Below are 9,444 nucleotides of genomic sequence, written 5' to 3' on the forward strand. Positions count from 1 at the left end.
GAGTCATTCTTAAAGCCTTCTTTTCTTTGAAATCTTCTTCCTTTGTTGGACTTCATGAATCTTCTAAATATTTTAGCAAACATTGTCATTTCTTCATCTTATTCCTCACTAGAATCATTCTATTCCTTAGTAGACTTTAGAGCAATCCTAACTTTCTTCTTATCCACCTTCTTCTTTTCTTCTTCATTCTTCTTTTGAAGTCTCACCTCGTGAGTGAGTAATGATCTGATGAGCTCATCAATGGTGTACAACTCCAAATCTTTGGCTTCTTCGATAGCGATTGCTTTGCCTTCCCAAGATAAAGGCAATGAGGAAATCATATTTCTTATAACTTCTTCATTGGGATAGACCTTCCCAAAGCTACTCAAATCGTTGATGAAAGTGATAAAACGGTCTAACATCGTTTTAATGTCTTCATCAGACTTCATTTTGAAATTCTCATAATTGAGTGTGAGAATTCCAATCTTTGATTTCTTCACTTGAGTTGTACTCTCACGTGTGACTTCAAGCTTGTACCAAATCTCTTTTACATTTGAGCAAGAAGACGCCCTATTATATTCATCGGGGCCTAATGCACAAAATATGATGTGCATGACCTTGGCATTGAGTTGAACAAGTCTTCGGTCTTCATCGTTTATTCTTCTAATAAGAATAGTTTGCATTATTAAAATATGAAGGCTTTGAAATAGATTGAGACTCACCAAAAATACCGAAAGTAGATGGAGTGACCTTTGAATAGGAAAAGATTGACTTCTTCCAAGGATCTCCTCAAGATGATGTTAAGCCTTCCAATGAGATTAGCTCTGATATCAATTGTTGAGTCAATCAAACCAATGAAATAGCCAAATGGGGTTAATTTGCAATTAAAAGAATTATGGAAGCTTTTTGAAAAAAAAAATGAAAAATTTGACACAAACAATTTTAGATTGGTTCGAATTCTTAAATGAAATCTACATCCACTACCTTAGCTTCCACACTAAGGATTTCAATACATTCAATAATTTTTTCAAACCTTTTAGGACAATGTGTAACCTTACAACACACTTAGACTTATACCCCAAAGTCTTAAGTGTACAATCTTTCCTAAGAAGAAATTACAAATAGAAAACTTAAAAAATCTCACTAGGAATGTGTTTGCACAATTCAAGAACAACGAAGAACACTTAACAAATAAAACAAATGAGTAGAAAAGTGTTATTTGAAAGCAAAAAAAATATTGAAGAATGTTGACTTGATTTTGGCTCAATTTGATTGCTTTGGCTTTCTCTATGATCTCTTGTCTTCACATATGACTTGGAATCTTGTTTTTATATGCCTTCATTCAATTTTAGTTGTTCGGGTTATTATGGGAGTTAATAGAGTTGTTAGGATGAATTTCCCCGCAATAAATGTTGTCCATACGCCTTGAGTACCAATACTTGGGCTTGTAGTATCGGTACTGCATGTATTAAATAAAAAAATCTAATTGTTAGTGAGAGAGGAGTATCGGTACTCCAACATGAGTATTGGTACTGTATCGATACTTAAGCAGTATCGATACGAAATTGACTACTGGAATTTTTTTTTACCAAAATCACAAAGGGAATATCAATACTGGTATCAATACCACATGAACCTTATTAGTATTGTTCTTGCAATATCGATACTACATTGTTAAAAATTAATTTTTTACTTAATTAAAATCTAAAAACCTTTGTAAACATGTTTGAAAATTAATTCCAGTACAAGACTTGAATTTTCAAAAGAGTAAAGAGTAAAAATGGAGTTTTTGATCTTAAGAAGAATCTCTATATTCGAACGGTTGAATTGAATATAAGTTTAAAAATCAAATTAAAAGTAATATTAAAGTTTCTTTATAAATATTTACTTTTCTGTATATTAAAATCTCAAACATGGTTTAACAAAATTGTGGAAGCCAAGGGAAGCAATAATAGAGTCGGCTCTCAAACCACTTACACACGACTCAACTAAACCAACAAGGCCAGGTTTGTTTTCACGTAAAAACTGTCTGGCAGTAGGAAGAAATCTGGGGTTGCCACATCCTTGCACATTCCATGCAAAAAAAAAATTAAATTCATAATGATCAATATAAAATAACAACCATACCGGTATTATTTAAGCATAGCATCGTGGTGGTCTAGCTCACTATCAATAAAACTTACATCACATGGTTGTTTAGAGCTCATGGTCTGAGAATCGGTGGCTTTCAAGGTGTTTGACAAAGGAATCGAACCTCGGGAAGAATCAGGGTGGTCACCCAAGGGAATGAAAGCGTGAGGTTGATAGATGTTCTCCGAGTTAATGACGGTGAAGTGTTTGTAGGATCAAGAGAGATTGAGGATTTGAGAGGAGGGGTTGAAAGGGATCCACCTGAGGAGCAAGCAGTTATGGTCGAAGTGGGTTACATCACACGGCTGGTCGGGGGATGGAAACTTGGAACAAAAACAGCTTTGCGGAGGGGAATAGACCATTTTAGCTGTAGGAGACTTGGAGGGTAATTGAGTAGGATCAACCTGCCCCTAGATGTTACGAGGAAATAGTCGTTATGGGTTCGAAATATTACGAGGAAGTAGTCGTTCTCGATATCCATGAGTTTTATTGGCTACGAAGGTTTCCAAAGATCATAGAGAATATTCTGGAGCGTGGTATAGCCAATCTGACGACCAATGAGTTTAACCACTACTGTTAGGTTAAAACTCTTCTCCGCAATGGTTTGCACACGTTCAGAGAAGTTAATAGAGATCAATAAAGCCTCATGCAACATCATCTTCCATTAGTTTCAAATCCTCCTCACCAACTATTTCTTCATCATCTAAAAAAGCAGTCGGTTTATCGCCCATGACTTTATTGGAGCGTTGAGGATTGGGCGGCTCAGAGTCGATAGCCATTGTGGAATCAGTTGCCTGGGGATCACCATCATGGGGGGGGGGTGTCTGTGTCTTGGCGGCGTGGTTAAACATATATTTTAATAGGAAAATTTTAGATAAATTAAAAAGGATAAAGAAAACTGATGGTCGCTTGATATTTCTTTGTAGATTTGTTTGACTATTAAAAGTTATAAAATGATCTATTAACTATATAGAGTTGTTTTGTTAAGTCTCTCGACTCGACCCAAAAGAAGTGAAGACATTGTGTTACTTTTTAAAATAAGGCCCCTAAAATATTTTATAATAAGATAAAATTATAAAATATCAAAATTTATCATATTACGATTGTAATATTTTATAATAAGATGAAATTATAACATGTCAAAATTATAAAATTTTCAAACATATGAAATTAAGTTTTCTTCATTAAATTTTCTTCACACGTGCGAATAGTATAAAAAATATTTTTTTTAGAATAATAGATTTTTTTCAAAGTATGAAGCACCTAAATTTTGAGGCCTTGTGAGGTATCACAAGTTACACTTGCCAATGGACGGGCCTACTTGACTATTAAAAGTTATAAAATGGTCACTCGACTATTTATTATATTACAAAGTCATCTTTTTCCTTTAAAAATTAATGACAATTTGAGTTTAACGTTAATCTGTTGACTGTGAAATAATAAAATATGATCTAATACTCTTAAACGACTATCATATCTCAGTAAATATGTTAACGTCTGACTCAAATGACCATTAATTTTTAACGGAAAATGACGAATTTGTAATATAATGAATAGTTGAGTGACCATTTTATTACTTTTAATAATCGATGGACTTACCAAAATAAATCTCTATTTTCTTGGGACCATTTTATATCTTTTAATAGTCGAAAGACTCAACAAAATAGTATCCTATAGTCGGAGGACCATTTGTGTACTTTGCCTAATAAAAAATATAATTTAATTTAGATACTTATGTTTAAGTTAACCCTTATTTTGTACTAGGTTTCCTTTTAATTAAGATTTTAAATCCATGAAAATAAGGTTAATTACCAAGGCCAGACATCGGAGAACACACGATTTTTTTGCCCCAATACCCTAATAGGGTTAATTATTTAGGTATTGGTTCAACATGGACTTTATTTTGGAAACTACGGTATTCACAACAGTGAACACCCTAATGATATTATTTTTAAATTGTCCTTATGAGTGGGCCCCACATGGGCCGTTATTTTATTATCATTAAAATGACTCATCACCTCGGCGGGACAAATTGTAACACCTCCAACCCATACCCGATCCGGCCACGAGTCCGAGATGTCACATTGACTTTTCAAAACCTTTACTTGAACAAAATAGTAAATAATTTTAAAACTTTTACTAAATACAATTGACTAATTTACATAAATTAGTATCATATGATTTTACAAACCAATTAGAGCATATCAAATTCCAAAACTTTATTTACATGCCAACTACATCTATATACCAATTACATATATTTTCTTATCTGAACTTTGTAAAGGAGATACTGACCTGTCTAGCTCCACATTGCTCTCTATATTCTTTTCGAACCTACGTGTGAAACAATCACACGCTAAGTCGATGACTTAGTGAGGCAAATAAAACATATAATAGAAATCATAAAACATTCCATATAACAAAACACATGAACATTTAATACTAACTTATCATACAAAATCATATAACAATTTCATACAAAATCACACATCTTTTTATATAACAAATACACTCATGTACATATATCATCATCTACTTTCTTAGCATTATCATATATATTATTATCATTATTTATCACATGATCTTGTATTTATCATTTATGCATATCATATAAAACATATATCATTTCACCTAGAACACCCATAACATCATACAATTCATATAACGCATTTCGTATAATCAAAAACATATCCATCATATATATATATATATATATTATGTATTTGTTATGGTTTCTTTAGTAGCCCATGATACACTGGTGAGAACTAAAGATATTTGAGTGCATTGAGGTTGTGCACAAATGTTGTCACCACAGCTCGTATAAATGCACCGAAGTGCCGCGTAGAATTGCACCGTAGTGCCACGTAGAATTGCACCGTAGTGCCATATAATAATGTCCATAAGGACCACATATCATTCCTTAAGAACCATATACATATGCCAAGGATCACATAGGTGTCTCAACAGACCCCATACATGTTCCAAAGAATACATATATATATCCCGAAGGACCGCGTAGACCCTCGACTCTTGGCATGCCAACTATACCCCTAGCTCTCATGACACATAACATGGGCATTATCATTTATTTCATTTCATATTCACACATTCATATTACTTATCTCTTATCGAATGTCTGATCTCCTATAATCATGTAATCACATAGCTCATGTCATTTCTTGTGAAATCACACATATCATGTAATACATATAACTCCTATACTTTCTCATATATTCACATAGATAATATCATAGGACTTATATCTTTTCATATGGTTTATGTTCTATTCTCTTATATTCACATACATGTAATACATATCAAACATGTTTACATAAATCATTTCTATATAATTCACATGTACTTATATTCTTTTTCATATACTCACATAGTCATATAATATAATATTTCATATGACCTCATATATCACATCACTTATATACATATCCAAATATTTATAGATACATATCACTTAAATTATTCCTATTTACATAATTTATGGTCATATAGTTCCTATCACAAGTCACTTATCTTATCTCTTCTTCTCATATGTTTATATTTATCATACAACATATAAGTTTTATTACATATTTATATCACATTCATATATCACTAATTCATAATATAATTTACATCGCATCATCTATCTTATTCTTTATTTCTTGGTATGCACTTATATTACATAACCTATATTATACTGATAAACATATATATTACTTCTATTATTTCTTTTATATACAAATTAATCAATTTACTTAATTCAATTTCATATAACTCCTATAATTTTCTCATATCACTCCATATTCAAGTTTCCTAATTGATACATTATTCTCATTTCATTCTATAACTCAATCTTATTTAGTTTCTTTCAATTCACATTAAATCATATAACGCTATTATATTAAATTCTCATAATTAATTATACCACTATGTACACTCATAATCCCATTATTCATATAACTTTTCCACATAATTACCTAGTTTTTATCGTTTCTCGTGGATTCACTTTCATCATATTCTTTTATTTTTACATATTTTATTTCATAATCCTATACTCCCTTTATCATATGATTTATGTAGGTTCTCTTATAACTCTTCATAAACATATATTTTCCATTCTATATATTACGTAGATCTTATCATATGACTTATTCTTTATACTTACATAAATTATAACACATACAAGAACATATCAGCTCATATAATCAATCATACATACATTTCATGTCATTCGCCTACTTATAATCAACACTTCATGCATAATAAAACAACTATCAGAAATAGACTTATCACAAGTCCAATTTCCTTATAATCCTATAAAATAAGATGCACTCACATGGGCCTCACTAAGTTAATACCGATCTCTCATATTTCTCTTGATCGATCTTATTTTCCAAATGTTCCGGAACTGATTTATACTCGGTATCTACACAAATATACAATTTAAGGCAATCTATCAAAATCTAACCTTATAACTTGATACTAATAGCTTAAACGACTTTAAGAAATCAACATTTCCATTTTCCTTTAGGGGGTATCGATACCCTACTGGGGGTATCGATACCCTCATGACATTCTAGAATTCTGCTCGTTTGAGAGGGTATCGGTACCCCTTTGAATGGGTACCGATTCCCCCTAGCCTAGAAATCATTTTTGAGCTCGAAAATCCACTTGATTCAATTCAAACGCTTCATCTTTCATCCCCTTTCATATTCCTAACTTACATATACATACTTAAACTCATTAATATTCATTTATCTCATCTTTAACCTCAAAATTCCATCTTTCTTATGGAAATCAATAATCATACCAAAGTTTCCATGTTATCCAAACTTAATTATAACACTTTTAACTTCTTATTCTTATAGATGACAAGTCAAATTCATCCTCCAAATTCGTTTAAACCTTCTTATTCAAAATTTCACTTAAAACCCCATATTCTTTAATCTCTTCTAACATATTCATCTTTGAGTTTTTACTTATCTTTAGACTTCCTTAAGATTTCTGGAAACTCATTTCCCCTCATTCCCACGTTTTTATATCCCTTAAAAGAGAAATAAAAATCTTCTCTTAGAAAAGATCATAATACCCTTATTACTTTCAAACTTTACTATTAAATCCAACCTCAAAATTCTCCAATTAAAATTCTGAACTTTTTAACTTATTTCAAAATTGAACACAATACTTTCAAAATTCACCTTCAAGTCACTAGCCCGATATTGAGGATGTTACACAAATCCTTTTAAAAATATTTTTAAAAAAGTAAAAAATAAAATAAAAAATTAAGTGGAACTCGTCACGTCAATGTGACGAATTCTTTCAAATTCAAAAAAGTAGTCGTTGGTCAACAACTATATGGGCAACAGTCATGACCAATGGTCACTTGGAACTCCTCACCTCGAGGTGACGAGTTCGACTGAGTATTTTTCCCAACTAGTTGTTTATAGCTGTTGGATGTAAGGTTATAAATAGGGGTTTAAGGTTTTGATTTCTCACCAAACCCTAAATCCAAAAAATTACAAAAAAACATACCTTCTGTCAAAATCTCAAAAAATAATGGCAACCAGAGAATATATGTTGCGCCTGGATAACGTTCATGTTTCGTCGATCTTACGCGAGTCAGATGATGAATGGAATATACGTAAGCGTGGAATGACATACGGAGAACCGCATCAGTGGACCGTGATATATCTGTAGCAATTCAGTCTATTTCCTGTCATATTTGTACGTGGCGTCAAACTGTACTCGTCGTTGATTGAGGCTCTGGTCGAACGTTGGCTGCCCGAGATGTACAAGTTCCACTTCCGAGTGGTGAAACGATGATTACTTTGGAAGACGTTGCTTAGCAACATGGTGTTCCTATGAATAGAGCCCCCGTGGTGAGTCAGAACATGTACGACCACGTATCATTGGTCTACCAAGTTTTGGGAAAATGGCCACCATCCGAGTTCATTGACGCCTCTCAGGTACGGATAACATGGTTGGAATCAGAATTCCAAGTGACGGACGAGTCTACCGAGCTCGGGCATATCTTCTCCAACTGATCGAAGAGGTATTATTATTGGATAAATCTGGTAATTTGGTACACACTCAGTATTTGCGATATTTGGAAGACTTCGTTGAGTGTCGTAATACCAGTTGGGGCTCGGCAATTTTTTCCTTCTTGTACCGAGAGCTTTTCAAGACTGTAATTCAGCCAGATCAAAAAGTCAATGTTGCCGATTTTTTGATATTGCTACAATCATGGGCTTAGAATCGACTCCCGTTTATGACGCTAATTACAACAACCCCTATTAAGTTTCCTCTAGCTGCAAGGTAATTTTTTTATATATTTTTTGAATTTCATAAATTTAATTATTTTTTATTTGTTTATAATATCTTTATTTAAAAAAAATTTAGATGACATCATAAAATATCCGAGAAGAAGTTGGCGGTTGTCACTACACGAGATATATGGATGAGGATTGACATCATTGGTCTATATGCGGTATGACATACAATTATTTTTTTGAATCTTTTTAACTTTATATATATACTAATTTTGATATTTAATATTTACGGTTCTCTTAGCTTTCGTATGTTGACGAAGGAGATCAACCAGTTATTGCCAAGGGGATTTTTTTAGGGGTCTCATTTATGGTGTGTCGTGACGCTATTATTGCATTATGCGATTGTTGAGTGGCACACTGTTGATAGAGTGATGCGACAGTTTACGTCGCATCAGTCGATTCCTATGTAGATGGTTGATATGGGTGCAATCCATAGAATTGATAAGTGTGGGAAACATACAGAAAATTGGCCGGTGAAACACACTACATACATCGACGCATGGAATCAACATAATCTATCGCTCCCTTCGTGTCTCGAAATTACACCGCTGGACCTAGATTTCGACTATTATCCCTATCTCCGAAATTACAAAGCAAATGGGAAACCATATCTCACGAAAACGGAAAAGAAAGGTGAATGAGAACATCCTCAAGCCACATGCGCCAAGTCCAAGTCCAATCTAAGAAAAAAACATCATCATTGTCTTCTTCCGCTTCAACATCTGCAACTGAAGAGTACTATTATGCATCTCAGGCTAATTTCGGTTTCTATCCTCCATTTCATACTTCAGCCGAGACTCGACCAAATTGGGTTAAAGGTTTATGGGATGCATCGAATACACTCAAGCATCTTTGACAAAATATGCGGTTGTGGGTGAGTGAGACCATATCTTATATGATCAACAAAGTAGAAGCCAAGTCGAAGCAGTTACGGTAATGATGGATTCAAATGTCATAAATCCATCACCGCATTTCGAAGGTGGATCGCAGAGTGTGTTAAGTACACCTC

Source organism: Hibiscus syriacus, unplaced genomic scaffold (genome assembly GCF_006381635.1).
Source record: "Hibiscus syriacus cultivar Baekdansim isolate YM2019G1 unplaced genomic scaffold, ASM638163v2 tig00111213_pilon, whole genome shotgun sequence".
Taxonomy (NCBI): domain Eukaryota; kingdom Viridiplantae; phylum Streptophyta; class Magnoliopsida; order Malvales; family Malvaceae; genus Hibiscus; species Hibiscus syriacus.